Source organism: Anabrus simplex, chromosome 1, assembly GCF_040414725.1.
Source record: "Anabrus simplex isolate iqAnaSimp1 chromosome 1, ASM4041472v1, whole genome shotgun sequence".
NCBI classification, from domain to species: Eukaryota; Metazoa; Arthropoda; class Insecta; order Orthoptera; family Tettigoniidae; genus Anabrus; species Anabrus simplex.
In genome coordinates, this window is record NC_090265.1 from 1,802,527,406 (window position 1) to 1,802,548,252 (window position 20,847).

Here is a 20,847-nt window from a genome sequence, read left to right on the forward strand (position 1 = left end):
ACCATTTATGGTCATGGATCAATTACCTGTTGGCCAAGTGGACGCGATCACATGACCCATGTCATCGCCTCCACTTTTATTGAGATGAGACCAACCCGGGGCACTACAAACTTTCTCCGGGTTCCTAACCAAGATATGCTGATCGTTAACTGAAGGAAACGACAAAGAGACTCTAACCTAATGGTCCAGATGTAGGGATTTGCCTTCATATTACAAATTTTAACTTAACTTATTATTTACAACAACTTGACATTATTACGTTATTTCGCCAGCTGACTTCATCATCATCATCCAAAATAATAATAAAAACTAAAAAATTAAAAATATTTGTAATTATTATTATTATTAACATTATTATTAATAGTGGAGATCATGATTATCGTAACCCGTCATCCTCGCTCTAATCTGTCAACTTCTCACTCTTATTATTATCATCATCTAAAATAAAACAAGTAGGTTCTTCTTCTGATTCTTCAAATATTATTATTATTATTATTATTATTATTATTATTATTATTATTATTATTATTATTATTATTATTATTTTTATAGTAGTCTGAAAATTTCAATATTTTCATTTCAACTTCCACCATCATTATTATGTTCAGAAGTATAAAAAATAATACTTCTTCTTCTGCCCCTTGAAATTATTATTATTATTTTTATAATAAATTAATTTCGCTTGTTACACTGCAGTCCACTATTATTAGGTTTAAAGCATAACCCCTTTTACAATTCCGGTCTAGTTTGGCACTTAATCAATTAAGACATGATTTACTTGGAATGTTATTATTATATTTCGGATATTTTATTTTAATTTCCCATCTTTAGAACTTAGTCACATATGTTATCTCCCCATAGGAATCACCAAGATCCGAATTCACATCGGTCGGGCCATAATAACGCTATTCGAACCCGCAACCTTATTTTCGTATTGTAGTTAATTCATGGAGGCCATGTCCTCCTAAGATAAATCTCAAATCCCATAACATCTCGCAGTTGAGCAAATACCTCCAATTTCTGCAAGTGCTAAATTATTCCTTCCTTTTCATTTTGAAGCCCATTTATTCCACTGGGACTCTTCAAAACATTTAATTAATTAACCCTCGGTGCGTGGACTCTATTCTGCCACTCATAACACCGGTCTCGGCATACGAGCTCAATGTCGGCCTTAAGATCCATCTATTTCTTCATCAACATCAATATAATTCACCTTGATCTCGTGCCTGATTTATGTCCCACACGACTTCCGACCTCAACTTTTGGCTCAAATTACTCTGGGCTTCCAACATAGCGTGACCATATTATTAAAGTGCCTCTATCGTTTCTACAAAAATATTTATGATTATTATGGGGTCCAAAAAAACGTTAAATCAACCATTAATGTTAAAATCGGATTTACTGCCCGAATTGAGATATTCACGCCACATGTTATCTCCACATTTTAATTACTTTAATTTGAAATCGTTCTATCAAATTAGACCCGTGCCTTTATTCGCAAAGCATTATTATTAAACACGCGTTTACAAATTACCCATATTCATTAATTACTCCGACACTTCTACTGATTATTATTATTTCTGTCCACTGGCGAAACTTCGCGGCACAAATAATCATCGATATTTACAGACAATTCAATGGACTTCATTCCGTCCCACAACAATTAAAATCACTTGGCAACCTCTACCTCTGGCTAATCTTACCACATGCCTTAATATCTATAAAGTTTCCGATAGCGGAAAACACATTTGAGCACTTATGAAATGAATATTAATCTTATCTTTACGTGAAACGTGCTCCATATAATTTCAAACAATTCAAGCACTTGAATAAACAAATCAACCCTACTCTACTCTATTAAATAATCAAAATTATGATGAGTGCTTGATCTAATTATGTACATATTAATTTGTCCCTTTGTCTATCTATCTCTGAATTTACTCGAGCCGGAAACGGTTCGTTTCACAATCAAGTTACCATAATGAAATAATATGCTTTCCTCCAGCTAACGATAGCAATCTACAAATATATTATATTAATGGGTACTCATCTCAGCCTGTAGTTTGCTAAACTGGACGAGGAGCACAGGCCCTGTCCAGTCTAGCCCTGCATCCTATTGATTTTCATGCCAGCTTGAAGAGGTAATCCAATGCACTTTTCAGATTAACACATATTAAATTTCAAGTTTTAAAATTTTAACATTTTAACAATTTTACACACACAAATGTTGAACTGAAACTTTACATTTCTGGCCTTTTATCTAGCCCACTTAATGTAAATATACATTCTTTGTTCCCTTCCCGGACACTAGGAACATGGGATACTTCGGGACCCCCGTTAAAACCGCCCGGACGCGCACTCGATTTCCCGTCACGCGTTCGCGCAGCTGACCAAGTATCAGTTGATGATTGACTGTTTACTGGGTGAAATACGTCGAACACCCGTGATCGTTCTCACGTCACGTACTTCCTGATTTCTTTTTGTAGAATCTCACACTCCTATCCGTAGGTTTTAATTTAATGAGTTCGGTAAATATTGGAACTCTTCTTGCTAGTAGACTGTTCAAGACCGTAATATGAACTACTACACGTCACGAATCACTGTGCCACGTAACATTCTAACACTTCGAACACTACTCCACGACTAAATACACACATGCTCCCCGGCGTAGTAACAGCACGGAAAATATTCACAAGTTACGCACCCCTAGCGTGGTAACACCTCGAACACATTATCAGAAGTAAGTACGCATCCTGGCGTAGTAACGCCTCGAACAATTTATCACAAGTCAGCTACTTCCGTCTGCACGACCATGTATTTATATTCGACTCCCCTCTCCTTCGAGTTCACGGGAGGTCATCTTAGGGCACGCAGTTCCAATATCCTCATACCACTATTTGCGGCCCAGTTAGTGGCTTAAACTTGGGATCCACTGAGGTAATTATGTTCTCATAGGCTCCATGCCAATTCTCAACTAATACCGTTCACTGGCAATTGATATAATTGCGAATTTAGCTCTTGTATCCCGGCCTGGGATTTCGCGCCCTTTTGTAGCGTCTCTTGCCTGCAGCCAATCAACGGATAGCATTCATGAATTCTCAGAATTACGCCAATCAATCTCCCTCAGTTAATAACTTTTAATAACTTTTATTATTGGTTAGGGTTCTAAATTTCACCTTATTTTATAACTCACTTTCTTATATAAATTTAATCCGTGGAGTTAAGGTTGCTAGCGCTTCTTACAATACGAAGTTGTCGTGCCTGCTTCCTGGCCTGCGAATTTCACGATTGGTCCAAGCTAGCGCGGGACAGAGAAGTTTCATATTTTTCTTCAAGTGCCAACCGTGCGCTCAGCTCCTGCTAGTAACTTGGAGCTCCCTTGACGTCTTTTCTAGGAATTTTGCACACGGCTCTTGCGGGGTTGCCACTGCAAATTTCGCTCGCGGCGATGAATCTTTCCACTAACTTGTCAACAACTCTCGCCTCTCCCTTTCCCCTTCGTCACCATTTCTGAGAATTCTAATTCTGCTGGCCATTGTGTTTCTTAATCTTAGTGGAGACAGCGGTCTGTGGTAGGTTTCACAACACCTTCTGCCTGGCTCGTACTTACAATACATAAAGTACGATTTTCTTGCTTCTGAAAATGAAATATATATTCCTCCATACTTAATTACAATTGAATGACGCCTATCACACCCCCACCATGGCGCAATAAGGTATTATTATTATTATTATTATTATTATTATTATTATTATTATTATTATTATTATTATTATTATTATTATTATTATTATTATTATTATTATTATTATTATTATTATCTATTAATTTCTAATTTCTCTCTTGTATTTATGAAACTAAGTCTCAAATTATTTTTGTGAACTTGCATTCGGGACTGGATTGTTTCGAACCTCCGTGGTTTCAGATTTTCACACCAGACTGTAGCAGAGCTGCTATGTGTTCGTGAACCAGAGCGCTGGTCTAGTGACTCCAACCCCTCCCGCGGAAGTAACTGGTACTGTGCGCTTTAAGCGCTCCTCTGCCTGTATTCTTAAGGAGTTTGTAATGTTTCTTGTTTATAATTGAAATAACAGATTTTTAAATTTGTAAAATGAAAGAAGATAATATGATTTAGTTGTGTTTAGAAATGAACAAAAAGTGTGCAGAAATTTACGAATTTGTTTACAAGTATTGCTGAATTTTTGTTCTTATTGTTATTTTGGTGATAATTGAGGAGAAGGCAATTGTTCCGTTGAAGCACGGCTGTGATTAGCCTAACATCTATTAAATTGTTTGTATTTTGGCCGATGATAAGTGGTGACCCATCCAGGTACCAATCACTACTTGTCGCCAATATTCACTAAGAGTTTAGCAAGTGTTCAGAAGAACAGCTGTTGGTGCACCGCCTCGGTAGTCCTCATACGTTTAATGGATGTTCTTGTTGAGCTGCTGACTTCCTTCTCGCGGGGGTTTGGCGTGTGGCTCAGTCCGCTGGTATTTGATATACGACAGCTTCCTATCGGTAGACTTACCACCACGTAAAGGAACTCCTGCGGGACTCAATTTCGACATCTCGGCATCTTCGTAAACCTTAAAAGTAGTTCGCGGGACGTGAAAACCAATAACATTGTTATATTATATAATTACTTATGTATTGACTGGTTGAGGTAAGATATAAGCGCCCCCTCTGAACACTACTCACGTCGGAGACAGAAGGAGGAAGAGTTTTCAAATTACAGAATGAGATCCCTTCGGGCAAGCAATGAGCTCCGAAATTTAGGTAAAGAAAATACAATAAAGTAGGAGAATATCCTTTCCTTATTATTGTTATCCGGCCTGTTTCTACCACTACGAGCGCAAATGTGAGTCAATGCAGAGTTTCACTTAAGTCCTCATTCCGCGTGGACATTCTTCAAAAAAACTCCTGAGGGTTTTCAACCAAGGAACACATTACACAAAGAATTATGTAATTAAGTTATTTTTTTCTTTGCGTTTAAGCCATCTGTTGACCATGGTGCTTGTGTTCTAGCTGTGTTTTTGTGGTCGTCCGCCCCTTTTGGCGTACTTGATTGTGTTCTTAGTGGCCTCTTGAGCCTTCCTGTTGGCCCAGTATTCCTTCATTTTCTCGCTGAATTCTTTCCTGCGTTCATCTGACCAATTCCCGGCTCCTTTGTGGCTAGCTGATGTAAGGGATGTTTACTTTTGACCATTAAACGGTATGCATTCCTGTCAGTAATGGTGGCTTGATTAATATTAAGCTCTGCAAGATCTCTTGGTCCAGGGGAATCCAGTAGCTTTGCCTTTGTTAGCAACCTTGAAGATCTTATCAGATAATCTATTAGGATCCATTCTGTATAGGTGTACATAGAAAGTCAGACGTTTTCTTTTGATGGCATCTATGAGGTTTTCTTGATGCTGGCAGAGCTCATTGCTGGGTTTGTACCATCGCCTTCCATCTGGTAGGATCCTTGGCCCTATTATTCTTCTCAGGAATTTCCGATCCTGCACCTCTCAGTGGGGTCTTTTCAGTTAGGGATAGGCACTCTGCTGCGTAGAGGACTGATGGTCTGACTACTGCATTATAGTGTCTCAGTTTCACATTCTTTGATAAAGGCATACAGTTTTTTGCAGGCATGCTGGACCTTTTCTAATTTGATTTTCCTCTGTTCAAAGGCCATCGTTTCATTTAGGTCGTCCGATATCCACTCTCCGAGGTACTTCACATTTTTAGCTCTCTTGATGTGCTTTGTATCACTGATTCCCATTGTTGTAAGGACATCTTTGATGTTGATGATAAACTCGGTCTTTCCAATGTTGATCATGAGACCCGCTTTAGCTGCTATAGAGTGCAGTGTTTGAAGCTGCATAGTGGCCTCATGCATGTCGTTTGCTAATAAAGTAAGGTCATCAGCAAAGGCCAGGCATGGAAGTTATTTATTTATTTATTTATTTATTTATTACACACTACAGGACTTAGTGTCCCAGTTACAGTGGGAAACTACGTCAGATAAGCTACAATTAACGTGGTAATACTTATATCTAAACTATGTTCTACAATTTTATCAGATCTCCTATAATATTGATATAAAATATTAAACTATTTTTCTAAAAACTAAAGATACTTATGTTAAATAATAATAATAATAATAATAATCGCATGGCCTCAGCTACCGTTTGCAGACATTTCGATTTGACGCCATCTGGCTGTCTGCTCGTCAATTTCGACGTTCCGGTTTACTCTGTCTGCCATCTAGCGGACCTAGAGTAAACCGGATCTCTCTTGGGCTTCTATGGCTGAGATTTAATTAATTTTGTCGGGTAAATACCAAATGTATCACCAGAGATCTTTTACATGCCGACATCGTACGACATGGAGTGTCGATTGGACTTTTTTCCGCCCTTCAAAAATCCGACTACCTCTGCCGGGTTTGAACCCGCTATCTTGGGATTCGGAGGCCGACACTCTACCACGGATCCACAGAGACAGCTGATACTTATGTTAATATGATGGAACAACGCACGACAAAGTAAAATGACAAAATAAATGAAGCAATACACGTGCAAACATAATATTATAGTACTACACCTTACAATTTCCCCTATTTTTAGGACTTCATAAAATTGCGCGATGAAGTTCAGTTACAAACTCACGCAATGGCAGACTGAAGTCAAGGCCGTTATTTTTCTGAATGGCACTGTTGAAGATCCTACAGATCCTGTTTACCGGAGAGTTATCATGGGCACACGTCCTGGTTTTTTCATTTAAAAATGTTATGTTATTTCTGGAATTGAAGCCAGGTACATGGAAATTTAGCAGAGACGGTAATTCAGGATTATCAATAGCATAGTTTACAACTTTAAAAATAAATTTTACTGCATCCTTCTGCCTGCGAATTTCTAAACTCTCCACTCCGAAATTTAAAAGGATATCACTATAGGGTACCATACGGGGATAGCAGCCAATCTTTTATATTGTAAGTATTTTAAAAATCCTTTTGTAATATTTCAATCTGATAGACAAATGATTGGCACCTAGGGCTCCAAACTATGCTGGCATATTCTACTTTTGGTCTTACTATGGTACTGAACAGATGAATGCAAGTTTGTGTGTTTTTGAAGGGTTTTGTACGTCTTATACGATTCAGCTACCACTTTCAGTACATGCGAATTGAATGTAAGCTTGCGGTCGAATAAAACCCCGAGGTCTTTCATCTCGCAAACCGATCGTAAATCACTGTCACCTAGCTTGTAAGTGTAGTGGACGGGAGGTTTCCTTCTGGTGAACGACATCGATATACATTTTTCTACATTTAAGTACAGTTTATTTTCAGTCGCCCACTCCAATACACTTTTCAAGTCTAGCTGAAGCTGTTTTCAGTCGTTCATGTTTTCAATGGTTTTGAACACTTTGAAATCGTCGGCGTATAGCACACAGCTGGAATATTTCACTTGTTCGGGCAAGTCATTGATGAATGCGAGAAAAACTCAAGGGCCTAAATTTGACCCCTGAATTATTCCTGAATTTACAGGGTATTCCCGAGGAGAATGTCCCTGGAAAGAAACGAACTGCTTCCTATCACCCAGATAGGAAGTGAAAAAATGTAACAGTTGTTTCGAGAAACCGAGCAGGTTTAACTCACTTAGTCGGGCTTTAGGTTAATTTTATCGAATGCTTTTGCGAAATCTGTAAATACTACGTCCATTTGTCCGCCCGTGTCAAGTTCTGTGGACACTCGCTGAGTGAAGTTAACCAAGTTTGTGACTGTGGAACGTCGTGAAAGGAAACCATGTAGTTTGTCTGAGATAAGAGGTCTTAAATATGTGGTTAGTCGATTACATAACATAAATTCGAAAACTTTTGCTATCGTGGATAAAATAGAAATAGGCCGGTAGTTGTTAATTAGTGTGGGATCTCCTGATGTAAGTATGGGACACACTCGTGATAACTTCCAGACGGATGGAAAAATGGATCTTTTAATAATCAAATTAAAAATAAATAGAAGTGAATGCTTAAGAACATTTGAACAACCTTTTATCACATACGGTGGTACTTGGTCTGGTCCTGCAGATCCTTTAGGTTTCAGCTTTTTATGTGCTACTTAAACCTCTTCTAAAGCGAATTTTTCAATATGCAACGTATCGTTAGTGAAAGATGGATCGTCATGTATGCGATATGCGCGGAATATACTGATTGGAAGTAGTCCGCAAAACCTTCCACAATTTCATCCTTGGTAATCTAGTACGTTATTTTCATATTTGTAAGTGACGCAATCCCTCATATTCTTTCTGCTAGAAAGATCTAGCGTCATTGTTGATACCTTGTTCCACTGTCTCAACGCATCTTCTGTGTGCGTACTTAATTTCAGAATTTTATATTGACTATCATAATGTTCCGTAATGTGCTTCCTCTTTCTGTAATATTCTTTCTCATTCAGTTTTCGAATTATGCTATATGTAAACCAAATGGGGTAGATTTTTCCGTTACCTGTTTTCTTCGTGGGAACCGTTTCGTTTATAGCTGAATAAAGGTTGCCGTAAAAACAGTCTACTGCAGCATCAACTTCAGTACATTCATAGAGAGAGTTCCCATTCGTGTCTCTAAGCCTCATGAACAGATGTTCGTAGTTCGGTTTTTTAAAATTATATGAAGTCTGGGGGTAGTGTTAGGTTTAGTCCGATGCTATGTAATTCGTAGCTCTATTTCTAAGGCCGGGTGGTGTACATCCTCTGTCAGTAGCGGGTCTGTGCTCCTTGTGCATTCAATATTTGAAATATTTTGATTAGTCATTACTAAGTCTAAAGTTTTTCCGTTACAATTTGGAAATGAATTACATAAGAAGAGGTTATGAAGATTAATAAAATTCCTTAATTGCTGACTTTGCGTATTTGTGTTCAAATCACTGTTCGTGTTACTTATTGATGGTATGTTGAAATCACTGACAATGACGTCCCTTTAGCTTACAGCTTATTTAGATCATCCTGGTTGTTAATTACAACTACTTTGGAACCCTGAGTTTTACGCATTTTAATGACCCCGTTTCTTACCCATATGTACGCGTAGTCCTTCTCTCTGCGGATGACTCTGCGGTGACAGACTCTCGTTGATGTAGATGACACTGTCGCCTGGAAGATCTGCGTGCCTGGTGGAGAGGTTTCTTTTCACTCGCTGTCTTTCCATGAACAGATCTTTGTCCATTCGCCTTACCAGCTTCACTATAATTGCGCAGTGTTGTTGGTGCGGGGCTTTCGGGAGGCGATGACACGCGTCCACAATCTCTTCTTTCATCTCTATGTTTAGAGCCCGTCCAATCTTCTTAACTGTGTACAGTACAGTTTCGTTTTGAATATCAAGAACCCCCTGGATTTCAACTGTGTTCCTTCCTGAGTACATTTCCGCGTCATTCACTCGGCACTCTAGGGATTTTATTTTTTCCCTTAATTGCAGTTTTCCTGAGTCAGATTTTCTGTGTGATCAAAACACTTATCGAAATCAGTTTGTTGCTTCGAAATAAGCTGGGCCGTATCGTCCAACTTCTTATGACACAGTTCGAGTGAGTTCCCTAGATCAGTCTCTCTTATCTTCTGGTCTTCCTTCGTTTCTTCTGTTAGTTCTTTTAGAAGAGAAAAGATACTATCTAAGGATAGGATAGTGTTCCCACTGATTTCCTCTTACTATTGTCTGCTTCATTTACACTACAACTTTCACAGGACCCCACACTATATCTATTCAGGTTGTTCATACAATTCTTGTGGTACCACTTCTTGCACTGAGCACACTGTACCTTTAGGGCTCTTCCCAGCGCCACTCCACATTGCTCGCAAGCGCCCTTTCTGCTATGTTCACCACAAGCTCCGGAATTAATACTATTTCGGGATTCCCGATGAGTAAATTCGTGTTTTTCTTTAATAACTTCACAATAGATATCACACACTTGAACACGTCGGATGCGAACACTGAAAATCCCGCTGTTAAACACTTGAAATTGGAGCTCGTTTCACGCGTGCCACTCACTCAGACGCCATCGTCAAGTTGTCGGCGTTAAACCCCATACTGAATCCGGTGTTCTCAGATAATGACCTGGTCCATTCTCTTATGATCTTTCCAGGACATAGTTAAATAATATGCATGAGATACATCTCCTTGTCTTATCCCTGATTTGACTGTGAAGCTCTCTGATAATCGAGCTCTAAACTTAACTTTGGAAGTGGTGTTGTGCAGGGTGGCTTGCACCAACCTATTATTTTTTTCATTTTGGTCCCAGTTCTCTTGAGGTGTTGAAGAGTGTGTCACGGAGTCACATGCCTTCTGAAAGTCGACAAAGATAGCTACCCACTGTCGGCATCTTTTCTTGCTATATTGAAGGATGGTCTTCATATTTTGTATCTGTTCAGCACTATACCTTGCAGTTTTGAACCCTGCTTGATATTCTCCTAATTCTTTATCCAGTTGAAAAAGACTTAATACGATACTGAAATGAGTGATATTCCTCTATAGTTGCTGGGATCAGTTTTTCTTCCCTTCTTGTGGATTGGGTGGATAAAGGCTGATGTCCAATCATCTGGGAGCCTTTCCTTACCCCATATGCCCAGGATTACTTTATGTATGTGCCTGAATGTTTGCTCACCATCTTGTTTCAACATTTCTGCTACTATTCCGTCTTCTCCAGGAGTTTTATTGTTCTGATAAGTTGAATGGTCTCTTTTACTTCGTCATAGGTGGGAGGAGGGATGTCTTTGGTGTCCGGGTTAGCTGGTTCTCTAAGTGGGAGGTGCTGCGCAAGTTCTTCAGCATTCAAAAGTCCTTGGAAATAATCAGTCATCATCATTGACGCACACTGATCTGTCTGTTCTCTGGAGGTGTAAAGTTTGTGTTGTGAACTGGGTCGTCTGTTGTTTTAGACCTTTGTATAAGTCTTCCCAAATCCTCCTCGGCTTGCTTAATCAGTTCTTTGTTGTACTTTCTTTTCGCCCCTCTTATGATGCTGGAGGTGTTCTTTCTTTGTGTAATAAAGGCTTGTAGGTTGGCTTCGTTTTTATGATGATTCCATTTGAGCCATGCTAGTCGGCTGGATTCTATAGCCTCATCGCATTCGTTAGACCAACATGGATGCTTGTTACCTTTAGGTCTGTTGGGGACTGTCTGCTGAGCCGCGTCTGTTATAGCATCCCGAAGTGGGTTCCATTTTGATGTGGTGGTAACTTGCACTGTCTTCTTTCAGTTTGGTGATATCTTCATAACCTTGCTCTTATACAGTGGTTTCAGATTCATCTTAACCGTGGACAGTAATGTCGCAGTGGTTTGCTACGTGCTCAATTCGGAACTCGCCCATCATGCTGTTTGGGTTGCCTTCCTAGGTACTTGGTGCACATTCTTGTTGGTTCTCTAAACGAGTAAAGAAAGAAGCGGTAAGTGATCTCCTTAGTTAGCTCTTCAACTTTCGGCACAATTGTACAAGTACTTTGCTAAGAAATCTTTTCAACTTGAAAAGAAAAGCGAACGACCATGAAAGGCGACTCTAGGCTTCACATGGGTTGGGGTTAGGAGCCTGCTTCCAAAGACCGCGACAACTAATTTACATAATTCTGTGTTTCTTGCTTCAATACCCTCAGGCGTTTATTGATTGTTTGAAAAATGTCCACACCGAATGTAGTTATAAGGGCTTAAGTGTTGCTCAAAGGGGCCTAACATCTAGGTCATCGGCCCAGGCTTAAGTCAAACTCTGCACATTAGCGCTCGTAGTGGTGCGTGAGTGAAACATGCATTGATTCACATTAGCGCTCGTAGTGGTAAAAACAGGTAATAGAATCGGCCGGATAAAGAATGATAAGGAAAAGGATTGTACTTTTTAGGAATACAGAAAGAATATATTCTCAGAGAAGAAGACTACAAAACCTGCTGTAGACCTTCCCACAGTGGAAGTGGGCACAACTTCCAAGAGGAAATATATAGGGGATCCCGAGTTCTACGACCAAACGTATCTGAAGGAATGTAGTTACTATTGCGCACTGGGGCCAGACCTGTATCTGCTCGAGAATGAGTGTAAACACCGTCTGTGCAAGGCGAACGGGGCTAGACGGATGGAACATTCAATTCACTAAGTTTTAAAATTGTTCGCTCAGTGGTGTCATGAGTGTATCCGGAAAGTATTACCACCCAAAATGAACAGCGCAGACAAGCCACACTGCCAGATCTGTGGGATAGGGAGCAGAAGACCTAACGGATTGCCCTTGTTAACACCGCAACACCGGACACAGCGTCTCATCTCGGTGCGTGACGTTGCTAGTTGCACTCTGGAGGATCGACGACATTAGACACTGTTTCCAGCTGATAGTAGAGTTCGGATATGGCGCAGGCAGTAGTCAACAGGCTGGCACTTGACATGGTCTGGATGCGCTGATCCACCTGAACAAGTGTTACGCTAGGCTGACCCCTTGCAGCCCTTTATGAACTGCACGTACCCCTACAAAGGTGAGAGACTGCAGTACCTGGACAGGTTCGAGGAACATCTCTCCACAGGTGTGGTGTCGAGACCACGAGGACGGCTTCTGCCACCTGCATGAGCCAGTGAGCCAGGCTAGAGGTTATTTGAGTCTGCTACAGCGCGATGCTCGTAGGTTGTTTTCTACCTTACATAGACATACTTCCTGTCGGACTAGCATATTCCCTGCACTTACATGTAAGCCTATAGATTAACGTATATATGAATCCAAAATGAACAATGAAAGGCCACAAAACTAGCTTCTCCAAAATGACTGTTTATATTTCAAACTAGCAAGATACCCGTGCTTCGCTACGGTATTATACAGAAATTTATAATTGAATGCTTAACGTTTTATATATAATCCTCCGAAATTCGCGATCTGACTCGTTTTCTGAGAGAATCCGCCAAAATTCGCGATCTGACTCGTTTTCTGAGAGATTACGGCAAAGTTCCTCACATTTTTCAATCTTTCTTTCCAGCAATCGATTTCGTACTTCCCGGGCTGGGTCCAGGTATTCCACGCGGTCAGTTGGGTCCCTAAATATTTGCCATCTTTTTCTATAAGCATTTTAGTATGGATCAAATCCTGAAGGAGATCCGGCGTGGTGTTGTCTTGGGTGCCTTGGCGGTACTGAACCCGCGGCCGGACTGTATTCGTAGTCATTGCCAGGCCAGGACCCGTTTCCAGCGCGGTCCGTACAATTTGACGACGGTCCAGAACATTATTATTATTATTATTATTATTATTATTATTATTATTATTATTATTATTATTATTATTATTAGATGTTATGGACCCCACAGCAAGATGCAAGACCGCTACTTAGCAGTAAATTACATCTGCTGCCATTGTCATTGTTGACAATGTGACCAGCACCATTGTCGCGCGTAGGCAAGTGTGCGGGATTTATGGCGATACGAATGACATACATCCGTGCATTACTGACCGTATTATAGAGGTGAACAATTTGACGGTCAATCTCATTCCTATCGTTTATTTCAAATATGTTTAAATTTTTATTTATATGCGAGGAGAGTCTACTGTAATCTAAGAACGTTCTCCGAAAGGAAAGGTGGCTGTTGAAATCGAGCCCAGGAAAGATTAAAAAAGATCGGTTTATGATCATCATAAGTACATCGAAAATCTACAACCTGTTTCCAGTCATTCGGCAGGGTCAGGAATAGAATGAATAAAGCCCCATCTAGCGGCGACAATAGGAATTGTGCCGGCTGCCGAAGCACTCCTCTGGGGCAATGATCGATGAATGACAAATGAAATGAAATATTGGACAGTGTTGCTGGAATGAATGATGACAGGGAAACCCCTAGTATCCGGAGAAAAACCTGTCCCGCCTCCGTTTTGTCCAGCACGAATGTCACATGGAGCGACCGGGATTTGAACCACGAAACCCAGCTGTGAGAGGCCGGCGCGCTGCCGCCTGAGCAACGGAGCCTCCTTATAAGTACATTATGAACAGTAAAATCAATTGCTCTCACCTCCTTTTACACCCCACCGCCGTTAAATTTATTTACCCCCACCCCCCAAAAAATTAAAAGAAGGCGTGTTTCTTTATGTTTAAAGGGGATTCCAAACACCAATGTTCAAGTCTATTACCTTCAGTTTTGACATATAAGTATCCCCTGAAAAATAATTCACTCTTTTCAGTTCCTTTCACACTCCCCCCCCCCCCCCCCCAAGTGAATTTTCTGGCAAAAAAAAATTGTTTCTTTAATAGTCAAGGATCTTCTAAATACCAATTATCACGACTCTAACTTCTTCAGTTTTTGATTTATGTGTCCTCATGAAAGGAATACAATTCCTTTTCACTCCCCCCCCCCCATCACCACCAAGATAGTTTCCCTCCCGAAACGCGCTTTTCTTTGCTTTGAAAGGAGATCCAAATACCAATTTTCACGTCTGTAACAACTTTAGTTTTTATTACATGTATGTATTCTCATACAATTAAGTTAATTAATTTTTCAATTCTTTCACCCCTCCCCCCCCTTCATTGGAGCTTCCGAGAATACGTGTTTCTTTACTTTTAAAGAAGATTCCAAATATCAAATTTTACGTCTGTAACATCTTCATTTTTGAGATGTCAGTAGTCTAATTAAAAGAATTCAACACCATTTTTGGTCACTTTTAACCACCCCCCTCCACCCAAGTGGTATTTCCGAAAACTAAAAATACACGTTTCTTTATTTTTTTCATAGAGATAAATACCATTTTTCACTTCTGTAACATGTTCGGTTTTTTAGATATACGGTAGAAATTCTCATTTTAAAATTTCACCCCTTTTCATTTCCCCTTAAGGCGAGTTTCCAAAAACAAATAACCTATGTTTCTTTACATTTACAGAAGATTCCAAATACCCACTTTTTACGCCTGTGACATTTTACGTTTCTCAGATATTCTGTAGATATAATCTTTCAAAAAATTCACCTCAATTTGTCACTCCTGTTTAACCGCCATTGATTGGATTTTCCAAAAACAAAAAATACGTGTTTATTTATTGTTAAAAGAGATCCCATATACAAATTTTCAGTTCTGTAATATCTTGAGTTTCTGAGATATATGTATCCTCATTAAAGACATTCAAAGCATTATTCATCCTATTGAGATTTACAGAAAACAAAAAAATATGTGTTCCTTTAGTTTTAAGGGAGATTCTAAATACCATTTTTTACATCTGTAAACTTTTAAAGTTTTAAGATGTAGACACACTCATTTTAAAAATTCACCCCCCCCCCCATTTCACCCCCATTAATTGGATTTTTCAAAAACGAAAAAATAGCTGTTTCTTTATTTTTAAAGTAGATCCCAAATACCAATTTTCAGGTCTGTAATATCTTCAGGTTCTGAAATATAAGTAGCCTCATTAAAGACATTCAACCCCTTTTTCACCCTTTTCCACCCTTCCTATTGGGATTTTCCGAAAACAAAAAAAAATACGTGTTTCTTTATTTTAAAGGAGATTCTAAATATCAATTTTACATCTATAAACTTCAAAAGTTTTGAGATATAGATACACTTATTTTAAAAATTCACCCCCTTTCACCCCCAATTAATTGGATTTTCCAAAAACAAAAAAATACGTGTTTCTTTATTTTTAAAAGAGATCAAAAGTACCAATTTTCAGGTCTGTAATATCTTCACTTTCTGAGATATAAGTACCGGTATCCTGATTAAAGGCATTCAACCCCTTTTTCACCCTTTTTCATCCCTCCTATTGGGATTTTCTGAAAACAAAAAAATACGCGTTTCCTTATTTTTAAAGAATATTCTCAACACCAATTTTTACATCTGTAAACTTTTAAAGTTTTGAGATATAGATAAACTCATTTTAAATTTTCATCCCCCTTTTCACCCCCTTAGCGACGGAATATCCAAAAATCCTCTCTTAGAGAGCACCTACATCTTAATATGAATATATCCCCAAAATTTCATTTCTTTATGTCCAGTTGTTTTGGCTCGGCGATGATGAATCAGTCAGTCAGTCAGTCAGGACAAGTTGTAGGGGGTCCGCTGTCTGTAATTCCTTTTGTTTTGTCAATTTTTCAGATATTTTTCCTTTTTTGGTCAACTCAAGACCGAATCGGTGGTTTTTACTTTTCGTGTCTGTTTGTTTGTTTGTTTGTGTTTTTTTGTTTGTTTGTTTGTTTGTTTGTTTGTTTGTTTGTTTGTCTGTTTGTTCCACCATCACGTCGAAACGGCTGGATAGATCTCAACCAAACTTCATATTTAGAGTATACTCATCCCGGGGAAGGTTTCGACATGCATATCATTTTAAAATCTTTGAAAAGACGAGGGTTTTATAGAAAACCACAACGGTTTTCCTCCATTTTCTCTTATACTATTGATTTTCTGTGACCTCTGTGGACCGTATGTGAAAGGTCTCTTCATTATAAACAACTTTCGTTATGTTCATAATTTACCTTACTCTTCAAATGACGGAGAAATTTACTATTTTCTGCCGATACCATGCTCTGCATTGAATGACCGACAGACCGACAACGAATATATGGGCTACCATGGCAACGTCTCTGACTGCTTGTCAGCAGGGAAGTAACGTATTGCCATTTTCCTCATCATACCTTTCAATTCATGGTTGTTCCTTGGGTAGAAAGCAAGAGATTCGTCAATCGGCCATTCTGCGGGATTTTGGCAGAATATCATTGGAGGTTATAACCGTCCTCGAAAAGCTTAAGTAAAAACACAAATATTCATCTTCTTATCTGATTACCTAAGAATCCCTACGCCTAAATTTCTCTCCGATTACCGCTTTCTTATATCCATAACTCACACCGGCATAATTTATTGAGGGGCATTTGATTTTCCAATACATTCACTTAGTATTTACATATTTGTCGTCATCCGAATGCCCTCAGTTATAATCCATTTTCTATTAATTTCAACTTACTAAACTGTATTATTTTCTTCCTTAATTACCACGTATGTATGCGAGTGCTAATCCCGAGTGTTGGTCACTCTTTTCTTTGAGGAAATATTCTAAGCTATGCAAATTTTGGCCCAGGAAAATTCCGAAATATGGATGCAATTTTAACGACGGTGCAGACCTTCGTTTCGGGGTAATTGGTGGCTAATGAGTAAGTCGTATCACAAGTCAGAAAGCAAATGGCGTTTCATTTTGGAGAGATCTACAACTTTTGTCCTATGACTTTCGTCGTATTTCTATCCCTAATACGTTAAATACAGCTGTATTTCTCGATTCCAAGTTGATTTTGTACTTTTACACGTATATGTTATCATTTGGCACACTTATAGGAAAGGTAGAATCATGACATTCGGCACGCACATTGACATGACCATTGGCCATGTTATAGCCAAATTTTATGATTCTAGCTGTCACATGAGTATCAAAAATAAAAAAGTAGTATGTGAAAACTGTACAAAATTTCACCCCATTCAATGACTCTAACTCAATCTAACCCATAAATATAGAAGATACGAGAAGATGTCATAGGACCAACTATGTAGAACACTGAAAGGGGCGTCTGATGGTGAAGTCCGTTTGTAGATACGTCGTGCAGTTTCAAAGCAGTAACTATCGAAATAAAGGTCTGCACTTCTAGAGTGTGTCTGTACATTGACAATTTTGGCGAAATTTCCGTACAGTTATCCGTTTCAGGTGTAATAATGACCATCTGCATATATTCAGTTTTGGTGTCTGTCTGTTTGTTTGTTTGTCTGTTTGTCTATAACTTCCGGATATATTTCCACCAAACTTGATATTTAGAATCCACCAGTCCTTTGGTAGGTTTTAGGGCAAATATTGTTTCTAAATCCCTGAACTGACTGGGGGATTATACGAAACCGAAACCGTGATTTTGCATTCCCAGAAAATATACACAACCAAACTTAATGTAAATTTACCTGCCTTAAAGGAAATTAATTTCTAAGCCTTTTTCTTCATGTGCATCATTTCAATACGAGGATTAATAAGGGAGATATCATTAATGTACCGTTTTCCGGTACAAGTCCCACCGGACTTAACTCAAGAGCGGGTGCGTGTAAAGCGTATTTTTTACAACTTGAAAACTACTGAAGATATTTGAGTCAAACTTTACATTAACATCCACCTGTCCAACGGTAGGTGTTAATCGTCAATAACATTTCATGTTCCCGGAATGGACCGGCGGTTTATAGGGAACCGAAATGTTGATTTTACTCTTACACAATATATACAGTACAAGACCAACCTGACTGGAAATCGACCAAACTTGATGGAAAGCCATTTCTAAATCTTTTTTCATGTGCATTTCTTCGACAGGAGGATTAATAAGGGATATATCATAAAAAGTCCGTTTTTCATGTTAAGTCCAGCGGATATAGCCCAAAAGGTGTTGTACGTGGAGCAGGTTCCTTATCTATCTATGTAAATAAAATCGTAACGACTGTGTGCCTGTACATTGACTATTTTGGCGAAATTTTCGTACAGCTACACGTTGAAGGGGTAATAATGACCATCTGCATATTTTTTGGTTTAGTTTCTTGAAAGTCCTAATTTTTACACTCCTCACCGAAAACCCAGATTGCGGCATAATCTGCCAGTCAAAGAAGGATATTGAAATTTGTCAAAATTATACGTTTTAGCCTGTAACGGACGGAAAACTTCCAAGATCTTTAAATTTTTCCCTTTTTATCCCGAAGAATATCGAAATATGGAGGCAATTTTAATGATGGTGCATACCTTCGGGAAGTATTATCTCATAACGGATGGCACAATCCCCGTTCAATTTGGAGTGATCTACAACCTTGGTCTTACGACGTTTTGTCGTATTTCTATCCCTTTTACGTTTGATTTTTCTCTTTTTCTCGATGGTAAGTAAATTTCGACTTTTCACATACATAATTCATACCTTCCATCACTTATAGGAAAGATAGAATCATCAAACTACACGAAAATTGGTCCACCCAGTAGCCATATGTGAGCCAAATGCTATGTATGTAGCTGTCACTTAATTATCCGAAAAGCAATGCAATGTGAGATAATCTTACACAAATTTTACCCTATTCTACGATTCTAACTCAATCTGACCCATGAATAGATGAGATATCATAAGACCAGCAATTTAGGCCGCTAAATCCGGCGTCTTATCGTATAATCCTTTCTCGATATATGTACCGTTTAGCAGCAGTTAATCTAAAAATGGTCTGCAATATTGAAAAACAAGCACATACTTTCGTATGTCGAACTATATATATTCACTGATGTCGATTTTGTAGCGATCGAGAAAGGATGTGTCTGCTATTGTAATCAGTACTCCCCACTTCTCGATTTGACTTGCAGAAGGCAAGGGAGCATGCAGTTTTGTTCAAAACTCCCCTTACCCGATTGTGTTTATCTGTAGGCAAGCGTTCCCGCAGTTATAAACAGATGTACCCATCTAAAATGTGACTGGTATTAGGCATACTGGCCTGCTATTTTGATGGAAACTCACCAACTTGGTGTGACTGACAGTACGCTGGCTGGCGGTTGGAAAAGGGGCCTGTCATTATAATGATAACTGCACAACTCAATTTTGACTGGTTGTAGGGAAGTTTCCTGCGATTATAACAAAAACTCCTCAATTTGTAATATGTCTGGAAGTAGGAAAGGGGGCTGCCATTGTAACGGAAACTCCCCAATCGATTGTGACCGCGCAGTAGGCAATGGAGCCTGCAATTATAATGTAAACTTCCCAACTCGAATGTGAATGGCAGTAGGCAAGTGAGCCTGTCGTTATCATCACAAATCCGTAACAAGCACTTTACATTGGAAACAACGTATGGGGACCTCTCCATGCTGTTTCTTGGATAATGCTAAGAGACATGCTATTTTAAAGCAATCTTATTTACTGCGTGTACAGTATTTACTTCAATATTCGTATACAATGCAGAATACCGTAGCGAAGCACGGGTACATTTGCTAGTTTTATATATATAGATGTACATAAATTTTGTCAAGTGCACAGATGAGCTGAACAGAGGACTCATTGCAATAGTCCAAACCACATTCCAGCAGAGATGTTAACTGCCCTCATCTTCTCTCAACCAACAAAACCATCCATCTGTAGGAAACTCTTTCAGTGGTGGGACTGGAACAACTTCGTTTGATAAAGTAAAACTCGCGGTATTTACAAGGAGTTGGTAATTCGCATCAACACAGAAAAGCTATCGATCATTTGATAATGAAAATGGAGGATTTGTAGAAATCATTAAAAATCAGGCTCTATCTGGAAATGACTGGTCTGTTAGTAAAGACCCATCAAACAGTATTTCTTATGAGCGTTTAATGTGAACTCATGAAGCTTCTCATTTGGGGGCAGAGTGTGTTGTAACGAGGAGATTAGAGGAGTCTGGTGGCCACAAAACAGTGAACAAAAACACAATCTTTGATGGTATTGTTATAATTTAGAACTGATGTTTACTTTCCCTTCAACTTAAATGTAACTTCATATACTGTGCATAAAGATACTTTACGAGGGCAAGTCGATAAGTGTCTACATTCAATTTTTATTATAACAATTACAAAAAGAGTACACACTTTTTATTGATATTATTTCTCAACATAGTCACCTGGTTTTCAACGCATAAGGTCCACTGTTTCACAAGCTTTCAAAAAACGTTTTTGGTTGCACAGCAACCGCTTCCTTCACCTGTTGATCGAAGCTGAATCGACGGCCTCTTAGAGCATTTTTAATTGGACCAAACAGATGGTAATCCGACGAGGCGAGATCGGGACCGTACGCAGGATGTTCCAACGTCTCTGAAGAGTTTGAGTGGTGTGGATGGCGGTATGTGGACGCGCATTTTAATGCAACTAAAGAACTCCTTCCGACAATCGACCTCTGCATTTGTCG